Source organism: Lutra lutra, chromosome 7 (genome assembly GCF_902655055.1).
Source record: "Lutra lutra chromosome 7, mLutLut1.2, whole genome shotgun sequence".
NCBI lineage: Eukaryota > Metazoa > Chordata > Mammalia > Carnivora > Mustelidae > Lutra > Lutra lutra.
Window position 1 is genome coordinate 15816685 of NC_062284.1, and position 20538 is coordinate 15837222.

The window sequence follows — 20538 nt, forward strand, 5'->3', positions numbered from 1 at the left end:
TTTATGTATTTGTGTATGTGTGGGTGTACCTTTATATGTGTGTGTGTTTGTATATTTGTGCATTCGTGTATATGTACATAACATGATATATAATTTATACACATAGAAGCACACACATACACACAGAAGCACACACATACACACACAGTGGGATTTTTTTTATTTTTATTTTTTTAATTTGACAGACAGAGATCATAATTAGGCAGAGAGGCAGGTAGAGAGAGAGGAAGGGAAGCAGGCTCCCTGCTGAGCAGAGAGCCCGATGTGGGACTTGATCCCAGGACCCTGAGATCACGACCCGAGCTGAAGGCAGCAGCTTAACCCATTGAGCCACCCAGGCGCCCCACACAGTGGGATTTTTTATGGTGAAAAAATTTATACTTAGCTTTAGGCAGCTCAACTTAGATTAGATGATCCCAATTTTGTTGGGAACATCCAAAGCATCATCATCAGGAGCCAGTCAAGTATATGCTTTCTTGGGGCACCTGGGTGGCTCAGTGGGTTAAGCCTCTGCCTTCAGCTCAGGTCATGATCTCAGAATCCTGGAATCAAGCCCCACGTTGGGCTTTCTGCTCAGTGGGGAGCCTGCTTCCCTTCCTCTCTCTCTGCCTGACTCTCTGCCTACTTGTGATGTCTCTCTGTCAAATAAATAAATAAAAATATCTTCTGTCCATCAGGGCCTGATCAGGTTGTTGACCTTGGTTATACCAATGTCATAGAGCTTCTTCACAGCCTGTTCTACTTGGTATTTGTTGGCCTTGACATCCACAATGAACACAAATGTGTTGTTGTCTTCTGTCTTTTTCATGGCTGACTCAGTGGTCAGGGGGAACTTGATGAAGGTATAGTGGACCAGCTTGTTTCTCTTGAGGGCATACTCTTTTGAGAATATTTAAGCTGCCTTCAGAGATGCAGTGTCTTGGGCCATGGGAAGGTAGGTGATGAGCAGACCTTTTTGGTGTGTGTCTGTGGATGCGTTTCAGCACCGTTTTTTCTTAGCTTTCAAAGCCTTTGTTTCAGCTTCAGTTTTGGGAGGGGCAAGGGCTTCTTTCTTGGTTTTTGGGGACATCTTCCTGAAGGGCCCCTGATGGAATATTATACAGCCATAAAAAGAAATAAAATCTTACAATTTGTGGCAACATGTATAAATCTCAAGGGCTGTATGCTAAGCGAAATAAGTCAGACAGAGAAAGACACCTAATATATGATCTCTCTTATATGCGAAATCTAAAACCTAAGTTCATAGATACAGAAAACAAATTGAGGGTTGCCAGAGGTGGGGAGTAGGATGAAATAAATCAGTGAGTTTTATTAGTGTAAACAAATTGAACTTAAAAAATAAATAATTAGAAAATTTTTAAAGCATCTGTGAGTCATTTACATGGAAAAGTGTAAAATATTGCTGAAGAGTATTTAAAAAGACCTACATAAATGCAGAGATATATTATTTTTCTTAATTATAAAACTCTAAGTTTTCCTCTGAAGTGGTCTAAATATTCAATCTAATCCTAATCAATTTTACCAGATGTTCCTTTCTCTGAAAAGAAAGTTCAAACTTTGACATGCTGGTACTAAAATTTATATGGAAGCTCAAACCAACTAAAAGAGTTGTATTTTTAAAAGAAGGATAAAGATGTAAAATTTTACACTACTAGATTTCAAGACCGTGTGGTAGTGATGAAAAAACAATCAGGTAAATAGAACAGAATAAAGAATGTGAAAAAAAGACTCACACAACTGATACTTGACCATGGGGAATTCTTTACAACAAACCCCATAGAAACAGCTAGACATCTCTGTAGGGTAAGGAAAGTGACCTTTTACCCTCACATCACACAATACAGCATTTACTGAAAATGGATGATGGATATACTGTCAAAGGTAAAAGAATCAAAGGGAGGGGAACCTTTTTGACTTTGGGGTAGACAAAGATCTTTTAACAACAACAACAACAACAACAAAACATTAAAAATGATAAATATGACTATTTTGAAATAAAAAGTATGTGTGTTTCTTTAAAAAAGTAAAAAAACAAGGACACCTTGGGGGCTCAGTCAGTTGAGCCTTTGGCTTGGGTCACAATCCTGGGATCCTGGGATCACGTCCCACAACAGGCTCCTTGCTCAGTGGGGAAAACATATATTTGATGAACAACTTGTACCCCAGAATATACAAGAACTCCTTTGATTTAATAATATTGAAAAAGAAACAATATTTTAAAAAGGAAAAAAAATTGAACAGACTCTTAACAAAAGTACATATATCACCAAAAAATAGCAATATAGCAATATATATCCATTATAAAAATACAAATTAAAAGACTACCAACACCAAGTGCTGATGAAGATATGGAACAGTGGGACTCCTGTGGAATGTAAAATGGTACAGTTACTTTGGAATATTCTTTGCAGTTTCTTTAAAAATTCAACATACACTAATTTCTAAGTATTATATAAGAAAATACTTATAGTCCCAAGTATTTATCTAGTAACAATGAAAGCATATGCCTACACAAACATTTACATAGAAAATTTAATTTTATTTTGAAGAGCCAAGGAGACTAGAAGTAACACAAATATCTATCAATAGGTGAAATGGATAAAGAAAATACAGCTTATACATAATAATAGGAAATTCTACTTACAATAAAAAAGAACAAACCACTGACCCACATTATGCATCTTAAAATGATTATGCTGAGCAAAAGGAAATAGATATAAAAGAGTAAATACAGCATGTTTCCAATTCCATTAAATTATAAAAAATGCAAACTATCCACGTTGACAAAAAAGCAGATTCCTGGTTTCCCAGGAACAGAGGAAGGAATTGCCTGCAAAGGTACAACAGGAAACTGCTGGTGTCGGAAATTACTGGCATCATGACTGTAGCAGTGGTTTTCGAAGTTCGATATTTTTGTCAAAATGCAGTGCATTGTCAGTTTAAATGGATGAATTTTCTTGCACATAAATTGTGTCTCAAAAATTGAAAGGAATTTTTTCTTTTGCAGGGGGGAACATGTTTTCCTACATAATTGAAATATTATAAATTATCTGTAAAGGAAATGGTGTTTTGGGTGCATGCATAAATTAACAGATAAATACAATAAAATACAAAATGCAGAAAGAGTCCAAATGGAAATTTGGCATATATAAAAGTGACATCTCAAAAATCAGTGGAAAAAAGTAGACTTTTTTTTTTTAATTTTTTTATTTTTTTCAGCATAACAGTATTCATTATTTTTGCACCACACCCAGTGCTCCATGCAATCCGTGCCCTCTACAATACCCACGACCTGGTGCCCCCAACCTCCCACCCCCCACCCCTTCAAAATTCTCAGATCGTTTTTCAGAGTCCATAGTCTCTCATGGTTCACGAAAAAAGTAGACTTTTTAATAAATGATGTTGGGATCATGGATCACCATATGGAATACGATAAAATTCGATCTGTTTTCACACTTTACAGCACGATGCATTCCAAATGGATCAGAGATTTTAAAAAGAAGTGGACGAATTCTTCTACAATCCCAGAAGGGGAAAATTTTCTAACTATGACTCAAAATCAATACATAATAAGGGAAAGAACCAATGCTAATAAAGAAAATTTAACATAATAAAGGAAAAACACCAAGAGTAAAGTAAAAAAAGACAAATATCATACTTGGGGAAATACTTGCAATTTATATCACTGATGAAAGATTTACATCTTTAGTATATATAACCTTGTTGAATAGAGACCAAAAAAAGACCTAGAACCTGAATGAAATATGGGCTTGAGATATGAATTACCAGTTCACGATAATAGAAAACCCAGTGACTCTTAAATATATAAAAACATACCAACCTCACTCCTAAAATGAGAGATGTAAATTAAAACTATCCTGAAATATAATTTGTTGCCTATTAGACTGGCAAAATCCTAGTTTGGCAAACTGCTTTGTTAAGAAGGCTATGCAAAACAGGCATTTCTATAATGACTGATGAAACATACAATTAAAATAAATAAAATTTAAAAAGTAAACTAGTACAGCCATTTTTTGGAAGACAGTTTGTGTTTCTTACAAAGCTACCCATAGTCTTAGCACACAATTCAGCAATCATGTTCCTGGGTTGTTGTTGTTTATTTTTCTTTTTTTTTTTTTAAGATTTATTTATTTATTTTAGAGAAGGAGAGAGCACATGTGAGCAGGGAGTGGTGCAGAAGGAAAGGGAGAGAATCCTCATGCAGACTCCCCACTGAGTGTGGATCCCAATCAGGGGTTTAGTCTCACGACCTTGAGATTGTGACTTGAGCCAAAACCAAGACTCAAGACACTCAACCAACTGAGCCACCCAGGCACCCCAGGCTCCTAGGTATTTTCTCAAATGAGTTGAAAACTCATGTCCTTTAGAAAACCTGCCCATGAATGTTTATAGAAACTTATTCATAATTGCCAAAACTTAGAAGCGATCAAGTTATAATTCAGTAGGTAAATGGATAAACAGTAGTACATCCAGACAATGGAATGTTAATCAGTGATGGAAAGAAATGAGGGGCACCTGGATGGCTCAGTCGGTTAAGCGTCTGCCTTTGGCTCAGGTCATGGGACTCCCTGCTCAGCAGGGAGCCTTCTTCTCCCTCTCCTCCCTGCTCACGCTCTCTCTTGCTATCTCTGTCACTATCTCTGTCTCTCTCTCAAATAAATACACAAAATTTTTTTTAAAAAGAAAAGAAAAGAAAAGAAAAGAAATGAACTATCAATTCATGGAAAGACATTGAGGAACCTTAAATGTGTATTGTTAACTGAAAGACTCCAACTGGAAAAGGCTACCTACTATATGAATTCCAGCTACATGGCCTTCTGGGAAAAGAGAGTAATAAGATCAGTGGTTGCCAAGAATTGGACATAAGAAAGGTATAGATGAAAAGGTAGAGCAAAGGGGATTTTTAGGCCAGTGAGACTCGAGTATGATACCGCAATGGTAGATATATGTCATGATACATTTGTCAAAACCCATCTAACTGCAGGACACAGAGTCAACCCTAATGTAAACTATGGACATGAGTTAATAATGATGTATCATTACTGACTCATCAATTATAACAAACATATCACACTAATGCAAGATGTTATTAACAAGAAAAGCAAGGGAGGTAAAGGAACTCTATTGTCTGCATGATTTTCTGTTTAAAAATGCTTTAAAAATAATGTATTTTTAAGTAAATTAGGCTAAACAATGATAAATGCTTTGGAATGAACACAGGGCAAAGTGGGGGATGGGGGGCAGAGCACTGTGGTAGTAAGAAGGAGGCAAAGGCGATGTGTGGTATTAGCATGGTTGGGGTTGGCGTGGCCTCACAAGGAAGGTCAGACTTGAGCTGTGTTCCAGGGAGGTGCGACAATGCATGTTAGAGGCTAGAGGAAGAGAGAAGGAGCAGCTGAAGGCAGGGATCCAGGGCAAGAGTGAGGAGGCCAGGGTCACTGGGGCAGCCTGTTGCGTGGACCTAGAAGGAACTGTTTTGTCTGAGGTCCCACAACTCACTTCCTCCAGCTTGGTCAGCGAGAAACAGGAGAGTTCTCCTGTTGAGCAGTCCTGTGTCTGGGAGGGAAGCCCTCAGTATCCACCGTGCGATGGGACAACGGGGACATGAAGCGGCAGGATCCGTGGACCCCTGCGTTGTCCTGAACCATCTTTCCTCACACACCAGTAGGAATATTTGGCTTCCTTCTCCAACTTGCCAGCCATGTGGCTTCATTTTCTTTCTTACCAACCTCAGAAATGTACCCCCAACAACCTGTGATTAAACTAAAGGAGGTAAGTTGTTTTTGACCAGAAACCTCTTGTTAAGAAAAAAAAGGGATAAAAATCATAGCTCTGGCATGGATCTCAGGCAGCAGGGAAAAGAACTGTTTCCATTTACAGGGTGATTGGAGTCACAGCAGGAATAGAACAAGACAGGGTTAAGAGGAAAAATATAGTCTTCTTCAGTGTTTCACTTAAATGTCTCCTGAATATTCTAGATGATAAGCCTCAGAGCCCCTTCCCTCTGACAGGGGAAGGTACACCTTGGAAGGCACTTGGATTAGCAAATCCCATGGTGTGGGCCAAGATTTTAAAATATAAAACACCAGGCACCTGGGTGGCTCAGTCAGTTAAGCGTCTGCCTTGAGCTCAGGTCATGATCTTGAGGTCCTGGATCCAGCTCTGTGTCAGGCTCCCTCCCTGCCTGCATCTCTCCCTCTCCCTCTACTGTTCCCCGTGATTTTGCTTGAGTGCACTCACTCTCTCTCTGAATCAAAAAATTGAAAAAATAAAATCTTTTAAAAATAAATAAAATACAAAACATCAAAATAAGTCTGCCTCCTTAAAAATGGCATCAACCCAATACCCCAGATCCACTATTTCAGTGACCTAACTCAGGAGAGTTATCTGATTTCTCTTCCACCCTAGAAAATAATCATTATTTCCTAGTAGGGTTCAGGGGAAGATCCAGTAAGTTAGTGTATGCAAAATGTTTAATGTAGTGTCTGGTATGGAATAAGGGCTCACTGAAAGTTAGCTTAAATATGAACTTGTGGACAATGACCTGGGCATCTGCTTCTCTTTACTGTCACCAACCAAGTAATGATGGAACACGGAGAAATACTTTTGTAGAGCCAAGAGAAGCTTTATAGCACTTTCTGAAGACTGATTCCCAAATTGCTGCTCTTGTAACTACAGAGTCCCATGAAACGTTCACAGCTGTTCCATGGTCAAGTGTACTCGAGCAACAATCAGTAAAAAAAAAAAAAATACAAAAACAAGCAAACAAACCTGGCTTCTTGTGGTGCGCACACCACGATGTATGGATCTGTCCAATCACTGCACTGTATCCCCACAACCTATGTAACATGGTGTATAAGCTATACCTCAATTAAAAATAGGCTTCTTAGTTTTTTTTTTTTTTTTTTAAAGATTTAAACACATTAGCATTGAGGATATAACAAGGACTGGCATGGCTTGGCCTGAGTTTCAGAAGGGTAACTCTGGCAGCATTAAGACAGATGGCTGGAAGGTCAAGAGACTGGACACAGATTAGAAATTACGTCGGCCGTGAGGAGGAACACAATGTCATGGGCATCGGTGACACCAGAAAGGCAGATTAGACAGTAGCTGGTGCCCAGTAAAATGTCAGGGGTTCAAGCAAGGGAGCAGTCAGAGAGTTTCTATTTTCTCTGGAACGTGGTGGTAAAACCTAAGATAAAAAAACAGGTAAGAAAGGAAAAAGATAATGAAAGAGAAGAAGAAAGACAAAAAGAGCCTGGTCCGTTGCCTTGAGTTACTATTATGTACCACAGATGATTAGATGCCTATTTTATTTTGTCCTCCCCTTTCCGAAAAGTAGATATTTACCATCTCCACTTTCCAGAAAACTAAGCATCCCTGAGACAAATAAGGAGCCCTTAATCTTGGAGCTAGTGAAGAGAGGGGGCTTTTAAATCCAAGCCCTCCCATCCACTATGACCCTCTGCTCATGAGTTTGCTCATAATATGGAAGCTTCACATTGGAACATCCAGAAAAAAGGACGAAAAAGCCCATCCTTTCCATTGAATTCACGTTAACTTCAGAAAAGCAACCTGGAATTTTGCTCTGATGATTGTCAAATGCTTTCTTGGTGTGGTTGATGGCTTGGGGCACCAGAGGCCCAGCTCTGCTTTTGAGGGAAAGTTACCCCCCAAACAGTCAATGAGCACAGAAAAGGCACTAGACCCTATTGAACCCTGTGATCATCCCTCTCTGAGAATGGGTCCTGTAGTTACACAGGACTCAGGAGTCCTCCCAAAAATAGCCAGCTCAGACCACTGCTCTTTGATGATCCAGTGCACAGAATAACATGTTTGAAAATTGGATGTGTTTTGTTAGACAAAAGACCAATTGGGAGTTTCTAGTCCAGATGGCCTGCTCTGCCTGAACCCACCTGATGACCCTCTAGGACAGAGTGGGAACACTTCTCACCCACTGTGTGAGATACTTGTGAGGATCAGTTAATTCAAATGATATTAGGGAAGACCCATCTGTACCATCAGTGTTAATCCCCCCCACACCCCCCACATCCCCACAAACAACCCTAAACCAAATTGACCCTTTGCTTTACAAATGCATTCCCAAATCTTAGAGTGGGGAGATGGGCACAAATATGTAAGGGACTCACCTTCAGGCCTCACACCCACTCTCAAAGGTGATGATCTTGAGTGGTTTTGCCTCACAAACCTGGGTACCCCTTTTCCCTTTGGTGAAATGATAATAATATGACCAGCTCATAGGATTGCTGTAGAAATTAATGTAAATCACAAGGGAACTCTGACCACAAGCTGAAATTACTGCAGTGCATGGAAAGGAGGCTGCTAACGACCCAGGGAGGAAAAAAAAAAGGTGCACAGTTTCAACTGGAATGAGACTAGCAGAACCTGAATCCAGGATCCTAGGGGTCTTGCCACACAAGGGAACTCTGACCACAAGCTGAAATTACTGCAGTGCATGGAAAGGAGGCTGCTAACGACCCAGGGAGAAAAAAAAAAGGTGCACAGTTTCAACTGGAATGAGACTAGCAGGACCTGAATCCAGGATCCTAGGGGTCTTGCCACACCTACTGCTACCTTCTTCCTGTAAACACCATTGGGGGTGGGGGGGGACAACTAAAACATAATGTCAAAATACATTTGGCTGTGTCATAACCCCCTTGTAATAGAACACAATGTAAATTTAAACTACACAGCGTGCTTTAGTGGAGACCAGAAGCATTGGGGGCACTCCGGAGTAATTAGCAGCTAATGCAATCCAGGCAGGCACAGAGAAACTCTACCTTCCTCAGCATTTATGCCTGCTCGGAGGGCAGCCCTTTATGTAAATATAAAAGGATAATTACTGCAGGAAAAAAAAAGATGGAGGAGGTATTGGTGATCGCAGGGATGAGGACGAGTGGGGTTTTGAATGCACAAAGCAGGCCAGCTGCAGCGTGCAGTACTTCAAAGCAGAAAACCCGAGGCTCAACCACTCCAAAGTCCCTCCATGCCCAGGACGCACCAAGTAGCCGAGGGACACACGCAGCGATGAAGTTACTGGAGCTTATTTATAGAGGCTTTCCCTCTTCTTAAAACATAAACAGAAGAGAAATCACAGCCCTGCTTGGCTTCATCGCCAGCATATGGAATAAATGATGCCTAATGACAGGCTTGAAGCCGCTTAGCCACTCCTGGGCGCGGATGCTGCGCTCGGTGGCGTCCTCTTTGCGAGCCCAGCCGCAGGCTCCCCGAGTCCCCTGGAACCGCACAGATGAATGGGGGAGCGGAGAGAGCAAGGCTGGGCTAATTGAAAAGGGGGAGCACTTTACAAACACCATTACATGAAATGTGAGAAGTGTAACGTGGCAGGAAGCAGTCAGCACCTGCTGTCTGTGGCTAATTGTGTTATTCGGTGGTATGTTAGTCCCGCGCGCCAGCGTGCGAACCCACCCTTGCCTCGCAGGCGTCTGGTCCTGGGACCCAGGACTTGGATTACAGGACCAACCGGTCCCGTGGCAGTGTCCCCGTGGTCTCAGGTTTCATTTAAATCAACGCAGGCACAGATGACACTCCTGTATCTTACCTTTTGGGAGCTGGGATAGGAGTCCTTTTCTGCCACTGATACAGAGATGTTGGTGTTAAAAGAGGAAACGTGAATTCAAGAAGTGTGTTGGATTGTAGCATGTTTGTGTGTGTGTGGGGGGGGTATTTTAAAAAGCAAAAGAAGAAAGGAGGGAGAGAACGAGGGAGGTAGGGAAGAGGAAGGAAGGAATGAAAAGGGAAAGGGACAAAAAAGGAGAGGGACATCTCAGAGGGGCCTATGTCTGAAGAGCCTGCAGCTCTTGATCTCAGGATCCTGAGTTCAAGCCCCACACGGGGTGTAGAGATTACTTAAATTAATAAAACTTTAAAAAGGGAGAGGGGATGAAGCAAGAAAACAGTTGATCAAAGAAGAATGACTTTGGTATACAAGAAAATCATTTATTTTTATTTTTTAATTAGAGCCAGTTTCCTGCAAGAGGTGGTAATATCCATAAATTTCCCTCTTCCATGGATACTATTTTCACACAGGGGCCAGGGAAATTAAGACAAACTTTCCTAGTAGAAATCAATCATATTTTCAGGGAACATTAGTCCCCGATGTCCTAATATTAATTCTAAACCCTAATCTAATAGGCATGTGGCCCTGTTTATTCAGGATTCCTTACTGGAACATTAGTGTTGAGTCCAAAATTTATATTTACAGAGCAAATGATCAGATTCAGAAGGAAAGTGAATGAAATGAGATATTTCACGTGGTCTTTAATTAGTATTAGCTCACCGTCTGTGACAGACATAAGAATTTTTTTTTAAAGATTTTATTTATTTATTTGACAGACAGAGATCACAAGCAGGCAGAGAGAGAGAGAGAAGGAAGCAGGTTCCCGCTGAGCATAGAGCCTGATGCGGGGATCGATCCCAGAACCCTGGGATCAGGGCCAGAGCTGAAGGCAGAAGCTTTAACCCACTGAGCCACCCAGGCACCCCAGAGCTAAAAGAACTTTTTAAAAGATCAAATCTTATGTGAAGAACTGTCATAATAGATATTGACTGGTTCCAGTTTTCTAACAAGCAGTATCTTGGAAATGTTTTTGAAAAGCCTATAAATTCTGGTGAGTTTATTTTGGGGTTTAAGTCCAAGATACATAGTTAAATCCAAAGCACTTTCAATGGATATGTAAATAGTATAATTCAAGGATGAAGGGATCTGAGAGGGAAACAGTTGAAATATGCGGTCCCATCTGCATTAACTTACAAGCTGTGTGACTGTAAACATGTAACTTAACCTCTCTGAGATTCAATGACTTCACTTGTGAATTAATAAAAGTAAGGTCTATCTTGTAAAGAGAGCGGAGGATCAGAGAAAAGCTGTATCAAGAGCTGAGCACAGTGCCTTGCATACAATCAATATTCAGTCGTTTGCTTTTTAAATTAGAGGGAGTGTGAGTGTTTAGGAAGAAACTGGTGGATATCGTCTACTTTTTAATTAGACGAATTTTTAAAAAGTACCAAATGCATGAATATATTCTGCTAAGCTTCAAGTGGCAAATATAAATGACAGACAATATCACTTCGTTGCCTCAAGATAATATAAATTCTGTAAGCAGACATGAGACTTACCCCAGAGTGGATCTGTATCGAGAGTGCTTATCCCCAGGGATATACCGTATACGTAACTTGATGCGTCTGTTACTGTTGTAATTGGGAACCAAGAAAGCCATCGTTGTGTAGAAAGAGAGCCAGGGCTCTCTGCAATGTCAATGAGGTAGGATCAGAATGACATTTCCAGCATAATGTTAGCCAATTAGATGTTGGAAAAATGTATGCACTGCTCCAATCCACCTGTCATGTGCCTAGGATTCCTAATAGGGAACAGGAAGAGGTCATCAAAAAGAAAAGCAAAAATCTGGAGGGAAAAAAAAAATGTGAATATAAAGGCAAGATTGGCTGAAAACAGCAGCACTCAGGAAGAAAGTTCCAAAGAAAGTGGCCCTTGAATAGTTTTGTTGGAGAATTGCAATGATTGCCTATGCTCTGCGACAGGGTCCCCTATTTTGGAGAAAATTTTATGGATGCCTTACTGGCAGCTTAATGAAAGGACTGCTACAAATCATCTCAGAGTCAGCAAGAGGTCCTAAAACTAGCCCCTTCCTATGCTGCCACCAAAAAAAAAAAAAAGCCCACATTCTCCCAATGAGGTTTTTCAAAAATGAATTACGCCATTAAGTGCCAAGAAGAAAATTAGCTACGAGCTTTTAAATTTAAAATGATCCCCTTTTTAATTGTAAAACAGTGGCACTTAACTGCTATTGATCCTGCTGAGACACATTAGGGAACAGGGTCACCATAACTGTTAATATTCACTGCTTACTGAAAGAGCATCAAAGGACATTTTAATGTCAGAGACTTTCTCGGGGAGTTTTTAAAGAAGGTTTGAATCAGCCAGCCTATGAATGAAAAGGACATGAGGTAGACAAATGTAGAAACAAATGTGATAGCAATTTTCTGCTAATCAAATCATAACTCAAGATTGATTTTTTGGCAAAAGTTTATGTTCTATAGATTTCCAAGGCTGGTCGACATTTAAAAGTCAGAGTATATATTTTCTATAAACTGGTACTTTTCAGATGATCATCCAATGGGGAATTTTTGTTTATTTTTTTAACACAAAAATATACGAGAGAGCCTCCCTTCTGGGGAAGACCACGCAGCTTTGCATTCTTCAGGAGGGAGGCCTGCGAAATGTCTGTGGCATTTCATTTAAAACTCAGTCCATCCTACTTTTTTGAAGCATTTATTGGATAAGACAATGAATGTTCTGTTTCTTTAAGGGAAAAATTATATTTTTCGAACACATTCAAAAGACGTTTTCTCCTTTCACCTGGATCCTAGAGTGAGTTTGAAAATATTGAATTTGTGGCATTGTCGACTATAAGAATGCCACCGAACTTTGCCAAGATAGGGAACGGAACACAGTGCTTGCTGTTAAAATTAAACCTCTTATTCCAAAGCCCTAAGCGAAATGTTAAAAAAGGAAATTTAATGTGGTATTGAACTTTAAAAAAAAAAATTGTTCATCTTTCTTTCTGACCAGATCATATCATTGACTTTCCAGGGCTTATCTCTCACTACGCCAGTGAACTCTTGTAAAAATAGTGTTTTCATTTTTTTTTTTTTGGTCCTGAGTTCAAAAGTACAACTGAGTTGTCTACAGACACATTTTTTAGAGTGTAACATTTTGGCAAGTAAAATATTACAGGGATTACTAGGGAATTAACAAAAGGAAATAAATGGTTTCTTTGGGCGATTTACATTCTTATCGTTTAAAAGGAGGTATTTCATTCTTATGGCTTCATTGAGGTGTCCTCAGGGGCATCTGGGGATGGGTAGAAAACCACTGGCCCATCATTTCTTAGATCCCTGTATTTACCCAAAGTACATCCTCTGGGATTTCACATGGAAACTAAGGAAACTCCTCCAACCTCAAGGGAGTCACAACCCTAAGGAGAGACAGACAAGGAAACAGGATATCCTAATGTGAATATTGCCCTTCTAGAGTTCAGATTGTAAGGACATATTTAGCCAGAGTGCTTCCATCCAGTTAAACAATAACCTTGTTGTTTAATCCTTAAACTGTCCCTGCCCCCCTTCCTCCAGGGGACTTATTTAAAAACAAGTCCTGGAAACCAGTCCCAGGTAACAAAGCCCAAATACAAGGGTGGGTCAGGCCAGGTGGAGATATCCAATCATGGGGTGGGGGGGCGTATACTGTCTCCTTAGTTACCACGGAGTATGGGCCCCACCCTTTGGGAGCCTTTGGGCATCAATTCTGACCAAGGTGATAGGCTAGTTCAAATATCTACTATAGGGTAAATTGTAATTCAATTGGTCACTTATGTGTGACATAGCATGACTGTGCAGCTTTCTCTGTGTGTTACAATTTCATTGGCTACCCGTGTGTGGCCAGGCCCAACCACATGGCCTTTGCCCTTAAAAGCTAGTATGTGAAGCAGAGAGAGGCCGCCCTCTCTGTAAGAGGTGCGGCCCCGAACGTTCAGTTTGATTCTCGATGCTTGGCGCGAAATAAAGCTTTGCTTGACCTTTGCTTTGTATCAGCCTCGCTCCTTTAATCACGGACCCATTATTGGGGGACCTAACAAGATCAAAACACTATGAGAATGGAGAGGATGAGCATCTAAATGGGCTTCCACAGGTAAGGGCAAGGACTAGAGCTCTGAGGAGGACTTGATGTTGGACAGATGCAGACATAGTCAGTGCACTTCAGACAGGGAGAAAGAGAACAGACAAACGTGGAGCTAACAAAGAGCATATAAATGGTATCAAGGCAGCAAAGAAGACAGAGCCAAACCATAACTTACTAAGGAATGAGTTTTATTCTTTAAAACAATGGAAGAACCATCGATGACTTCTCAGCTGGTGAATGGTGGGATCAGATTTGTTATTAGTGTTGCCAGCTACTCTTCCAGAAACACAAAGGACAAACTGGAACAGGCAAGCAAGATTGGAGGCAGAGAACCCAGTTGGAAGGCTGCTATGGAAAACCGTGTGAGAAGTTATAAGACACTTAACCAGGACGGGACTCTCTGGGATGCAAAAGAGCATGGTCTGAGTGATTAGCTGGAAGTAGGAAGGAGGTGGTGAGTGCCTTGAATGTCTTGGATTTCTGGCTTGGATGGTCACCTGAATGATCTAGCTATCTACCATTTACTGTGTTAGGCTTACCGTAGAGGTCATTGGAGATGCACTATTAGTCTTATTTAGGACATGCTGAGATTATCATCAAAGGGTAAGTAAGTGTCCAATAGGCAATTGAATATGTAGATCTGGAGTTCAGGAAAGACTTTTAAGTTCTAGCTAATTGTCCAACAAGAGTCCTTAAACTTAGAGGTCCTCAGATGGACTTTAGGGAACTCTGAGCCCTCTAAAACTCTTGGGCAAATATGCATTCTCCTATGTGCATAAATAGGAGGAAATTCATTATATAACAAGTTTTCAAAGAGCTCAAAATCCTCAAAGAACTGTCTGCATAAACAATGAGTCAAGTGTGGAACTCTGAGCATTATTAATATTTCAGAAAATGGAATTAGCCTAGAAGATGAGATCCTCACTCACTGTCCCATTTCTGTTTCCAAATCCATATTGTTTTACCTAATGACTCTACTCCAGATGAAGAGCTTTACTGTTATAAAAGGCACCCGTGTTTTTTCCTGCCTCTAAACTTCTCCCTCTTGAGTCCCTGTCAATTTTCTCTGCCTAGCCTCGTCCCACTCTGCTTACAAATCCCATTCATAAAATTTGTGTGTTTTTTTCCTTTCACCAGCCCAAATATCCCCACCTCTTCTAAATTTCAACAAGAAATCTTATCAGTTGGTTTCAACTGGCCCATACACAGTGCCTAGCTCCAAGTAATTTTCCAAAATTAATATATAAATCAGAACTTGAAACAACTCTTGAAATGCCAATACCTGTGACTCTTTAATGATGTATGTATATGTATTTGTATATGGGTGTATTTGTGTATATTTGTATGCATTCTGCCTACCAACTAGACTATAAATTCATTGAAAAACAATGCCTAGGGGCACCTGGGTGGCTCAGTGGGTTAAAGCCTCTACCTTCAGCTCAGGTCATGATCCCAGGGTCCTGGGATTGAGTCCCGCATCGGGCTCTCTACTCAGCAGGGACCCTGCTTCCCTTCCTCTCTCTGTCTGCCTCTCTGCCTACTTCTGATCTCTGTCTGTCAAATAAATAAATAAATAATCTTAAAAAAAAATCAGCCTAAAATAAAATAATTCTTAAAAAAAAAGAAAAGAAAAACAATGCCTATATTACATTTCTAGCACAGTTTTGAGTACATATAAGTATTTACATACCAAGAGGTCAGAAAGATGAAGAGAAGGATAAAGGAAAAGAGGTGGTACACCAAAGTCAGTAGAAAAACTTCTAAGTTGGAATTGAAAATCTAAATATCAATTCTGTCTCATCCATTTTTAAGATATTTAACCACTAATATGAAGAAAAATTTGTCTGCCCTATTTTTATCATGATATTATTGTGAGGATTAAATAATATAATATATTTAAATACATTATATACATATATATGTATATATAAATGTGTATATAATATAGAAATAAATTTTATAAAATGCCCTTAAACATAGATAAATGCATTTTATAACAGAATAAAAAAGGATCATATTAATAAAGATTTAAAAAATGAATCATAAGAGAAAATTATAATGACAGTCCATAATGTTTTAATTTTGTTTCCTAAGTAATAAACACAGTTTAAAATAATTATCATTATTTTTAATAATAAGATTAATTGAATGATTTTTCAACCAATCCCAATTGAAACAAAGGAGATCACAGAAAAACATTCAGCAAAATTTCTCCAACTAAGCTGCTAAATTTCTGTAACTAGGTAATAATTCTAGACAGAACAAGTTAAAAATTATGATTCTCTCATCCTGTTCATGATAAACCAACATTGTTAGAAGAAATAGAATGTAAATATATCATGATTTATTCAAAAGCTGTTACTAAAAATTGATCAGAGGGGTGTCTGGGTGGCTCAGTTTTTTAATTGTCTGCCTTCAGCTCAGGTCATGATGTCAGGGTCCTGGGATGGAATCCCACCTTAGGCTCCCTGTTCAGAAGGGGGTTTCTTTCTCCTTCTCCCTCTGCCCCTCCACTCACTTGTGCTCTCTCTCTCTCTCTCTTAAATAAAATCTTAAAACAACGACAACAACAACAACAAAGCACAGGATGCTTGGGTGGCTCAGTTGGTTAAGTGTCTGCTTTTGGCTTAGGTCATGATCTCAGGGTCCTGGGACTGACCCCCAAGTCAGGCTCCCTGTTCAGTGGGGAGTCTGCTTCTCTCTCTCCCTTTACTTGCCGCTCTGCCTACCTGTGTTCTCTGTCAAGTAAATAAACAAAATCTTTTAAAAAAATCTAAAACCTGATCAGAAATAGATTTATGATAAATCAAAATAAATTTTTTAAAGAATTAAGGGAACTCAGTTTAGAGACTCTGAATAAATATTATTTTGGAATAAGAATAGCTTACTTCTTAAGAGAATTTTTAGTTTAGATTTTATATAACAGTTTATATAGAATATATGTTAAATATTCATAAAGTAGGACATAACTTTACATATTTTTGCATATCAAAATTGGTGCTCTATTCTCTATCTAATAAAGGCTCAGAGTGTTCCAGCCTTTGCAATAAGTGCTTTAAAGGGAGTAGACAAAAATCATCATTTTTCTTATTTTTTATATAAAACTCTAGTCCCTGCCACCTTACATCTGGAAGTCCCTTCCAGAAACAAAGTAATTTTGGTTCACATTCATGCAAATTAAATCATTCTGGTTGGGATGGTTAAAAAATGTGTTGGTAAGGCAGAGAGTATGAAAGGTGCAGAGTGGGACAGGAAGATGTGTTTTTGGAATGAGCTCTTCAGAGAGAGATAGAGGCAGATTCTAAATAAATCCAAGTCTTGGAGCTGTTGTCCCAGATGGTTTACTAGACAGGGGTCTGATGGTTGTGAGACAGACGCACGAACCAGGTGAGGAAGATTTTCCACCATGTCCTGGAGCCATGAGCCCAAATCTACACATCTCCTGTCCTTGACCCCATGGTCATGAGAAGGTACAGTTCAGACTTTGTGGAATTTGAAGTACATACATTTTGAGGGACTCTCTTAAAGAACAACAGCAAAAAGAAATTACAAATACAATTTAGTTATGAAGGGAAATATTCAGTTAGAATAAGCAAAGAAATCACAATGTTTTTGAGACTTGGGAATTCAGGTCTACTCTTCTGTGGTAGCTTAAGGTTATTTGCTAGAAACGGTTGTAGAACAGTAGTTGTAATGGCAAGTTGGTTCATTCATCACCAGAAAGGCCCTCACTCCTGGCACCTCCCAGCACTCAAAGGTACCTGCCCATAGAGCCCCAAAGCTTAAACTTTCATCATCAGCTTTGCAAGAAATCTGTCTCTGGTACTGAAGAACCATTACGAGTTTTTGGCTGGTTACATTTTATGGCTCCATATTTGGCTCATCCCATGTTCCGTGCCAAGGCAATGTACCATGAGAAAGACAACATCTGCACCTTTGAAATTCTACTCTCCCTGTGAGGGAAAAAGTCACTGTGGAATGGGCTGTGAGCCATGATTCTTCACTCCAACCTGCCCATCTCACCTTGCATCTGTCACAGTCCCTGTGGAGAGAAGTCATCAGCTTTTCCACTCCATGGATATACATTTGCAGAGCCCATGTGTGTGGTAGAGAAGAACCACAATTTGGTTCTCAGATACCAATATCACAGGCTAAGTGTCCCCACATCCAGCCAGTTTGGCACTGTTCAGGGACAGTCACAGGTGGCAGCTCTAGGCCCAGTCATGATGTTTTAGGTATGAAGATAGGAGTTGATTGGCCTAAACCTACAACCTGCTATGAGTTAGGAAGTCACAACACCTTTCTGTCTGTTCTGACAGGTCAATAACATTGAATTTGCACCTCAGAAGTGGAACACTACTTAAAAAATAATCAAGTTGTTTCAGTAGCTGACAGCCAAATGAGTTGAAGAATGTGATAAGAGTGTGAACTGTCCATTCCAGCCTCCCAGACGGGAAGAATGGAGTGCATCAGAGTGGGGAGGTACAGAAAACCTCACCTTACAGGTAGGTAGGAGAAAGCCAGACAGAAGGTGGTGATGAGATACACAGTTTCAGAATCCAAGGTGTCAGGTGGAAATAGGGCTGTCAGATAAAATACAGGACATTCAATTTCTAAATTCAGATATACATTAGTAAAGCTTTCAATGTATGTATGTTCCCCAAATTGCATGGGGTCTATCTATATTTAAAAATTATTTCTTCTGTATCTGAAATTTAAATTTAACTTGAATCCTTTATTTTTTTATTCACTATGTCGGGCAACACTAGGTGGAAAGCCACCTAAAAAGGAGATCCTAAATGAGCCAGGATTATTCAGTTCTAACTAGAAAAAGATGACAAGCTACTTAAAGCAAAAATAAAAATAAATGTGCAAATACATGGTCAATGGATATTTTTCCTAGGGCTTACATTTTTTTCCTTTTTCACCACTTTAAGCATCTCTATTTTTTGTCATTTGGTTTTTTTCATCATAATGTATTCTTTAATCTTCATCCCCTATTTCTCCCATCCCCCCACATACCTGCTTCTGGTAACAGTTTGTTCTCTGTAGTTGAGAGTCTGTTTCCTGGTTTGTCTCTCTCCTTTTTTTTTTTCTTTGCTTATTTGTTTTGTTTCTTAAATCCCACATATGAGTGAGATCATACGGTATTTGTCTTTCTTGATATTTGATCTATCATATTTGATCTACGGTATTTGGCTGACTTATTTTGCTTAGCATTAGACTCCCTAGCCAAATCCATGTTGTTGTAAGGAACAAGATTTCATTCTTTTTTATGGCTGAATAACATTCCATTGCATATATGTACTACTTCTTCTTTACCCATTCATCTGTTGACAAGACAATTGGGCTGCTTCCACAGTTTGGCTATTGTAAATAATACAATAAACATGGGGGTGCATGTATCCCTTTGAATTAGTGTTTTTGTATTTTGGGGGCAAATACCCAGTAGTGTGATTACAGGACCATAGGGTGGTGCTATTTTTAATTTTTTGAGGAAATTCCATAGTGTTTTCAATGATGGTTGCTCCAAATGGCATTCTCACCAATAGTGCAAGAGGGCTCCTTTTCTCCACATCCTTGCTAACATTTGTTGTTTCTTGTGTTTTTTATTTTAGCCATTCTGACAGGTGTGAGGTGATATCTCAATGTAGTTTTGATTTGCATTTCCATAATGGTGAGTGATGTTGTGCATCTTCTTTAGAGAAATGTCTGTTCACATCTTCTGCCCATTTTTTAACTGGATTATTTGGTTTGGGGATATTGAGTTGTGTCAGTTCTTTGTATTTTTTGAATACTAGCCCTTTATCAGGTATGTCATTTGGAAATACCTCCTCTCATTCAGAAGGTTGAGTTTTGTTTTGATTATTGTGTCCTTTGCTGTGCAGAAACTTTTTATTTTGATGTATCCCAATAGTTTATTTTTGCTTTTGTTTCCCTTGTCTCAAGAGACATTATCTAGAAAAATGTTTCTATGACCAATGTCAGAGAGAGCAGCCTATGGTCTCTTCAAGGATCTTTATGATTTTAGGCCTCACATTTAGGTCTTTAATCCATTTTGAGTTTATTTATGGGTATGGTGAAAGAAAACCATGACAAGCTATTTAAAGCAAAACTAAAAATAAATGTTGTACAAACATATGGTCAATTGATTTTTTTTTAAGATTTTGTTTATTTGACAGAGAGATATCACAAGTGTGCAGAGAGGCAAGCAGAGAGAGAGAGAGGTGGAAGCAGGCTCCCTGCAGAGCAGAGAGCCCGATGAGGGACTCAATCCCAGGACCCTGAGATCATGACCTGAGCTGAAGGCAGAGGCTTAACCCACTGAACCACCCAGGTGCCCCTCAATTGATTTTTTTAATAATAATGCAAATACAATTCATTTGGACAAGAAAAAAGTGCTGGAATGCCTGGGTATTTTTGTGAAAAGTAAAACAAGAATTAACCCTTATATTATATTATGCACAATAATTAATATGAAATAGATCACATACCTAAATGCAAATGCTAAAACTATAAATTACCTAAAGACAAAAATAGAAGAATATTTGCACAATATGAGGTAGGCAGAGATTTCTTAGGATACAAAGGAGGAACTCAGCATAAAAGAAAAATTAATAAATTGGTATCTTGGATTGAGTTCCCTAAAGGCAGAGCCTGAGATGTGCTCTTGTGTGAGTCATTTATTGTGTAAATACATAAGAAGTGTCTGGAAAGAAGTAAGTGAAGTAAGATAGGATAGAAGAGGAAGTATAGCAAAGGATCAGGGTCAG